The following is an 856-nucleotide window of genomic DNA, read 5'->3' as shown; positions in this document are numbered from 1 at the left end:
CGCCAAAAATGGGACGATATGATTAATTATGAAATGTATGTTAATTGAATTGTTTAATGTTTGTATTTATTTTATGTTCGTTATTGATCGAAAAAGTCCGGTAATGCTCCGTAATCTTGTTCCAGCAACGGATAAGGGTTAGGGGGTGTTACAAATAGCATCATGAATTATAATAGCATATATCTTTAATGATGCATGTGCACACAATCAAGATACAAATACAAGTTTAATTTTCCAACAAGGACTAATTACAAGATCCAAGACTAAACAAATTAAAGTTAAATCAACTATATACTTGCAAGAATTTGTGTCAAACACCTTCATGAAAACCAATCACTTGACGTTACTATATGGAAAACCCTCTCTTAAGTGAATTTTTAAGACAAGTAAAAGTTATATACATGAGTTTGTGTGGTGGTCAATTTAAAGAGAGTACTATTATTTTAAAGTTTTAAGTCAATTTGATATCTTGGAGAATAAGACTAGTAAAAGTCAACAACTTGATATGTAACATCCCTTACATGGTCCAACGATCAACACAAATAAGCTATGTCACACTGATACTTTCATAACTTATACAATTTTTTTGTTAAAATAATCATTTAAACACTTGGTGAAATCCGATAAATCAATTTAAACATTTAAAAAAACTATAAGCATATTTTCAAAATCTCTTTGAAACAATTCCTAGGTGTTTGGACATGTCCAAAACATAAATAGGGTTTTGAAGATTTCGAACAACCAAAAATACAAGTTGTATAGGTGCAATACAATAAGTCTTGAGACTTTGGTAACAAGTCTCAAGACTTGGCCCATAAGTCTCTAGAATTAGCATGTAAGTATCTAGAGTTAAGCC

The sequence above is a fragment of the Gossypium hirsutum genome, chromosome A06, assembly GCF_007990345.1.
Source record: "Gossypium hirsutum isolate 1008001.06 chromosome A06, Gossypium_hirsutum_v2.1, whole genome shotgun sequence".
Lineage (NCBI taxonomy): Eukaryota > Viridiplantae > Streptophyta > Magnoliopsida > Malvales > Malvaceae > Gossypium > Gossypium hirsutum.
This window is presented reverse-complemented; position numbering follows the sequence as displayed.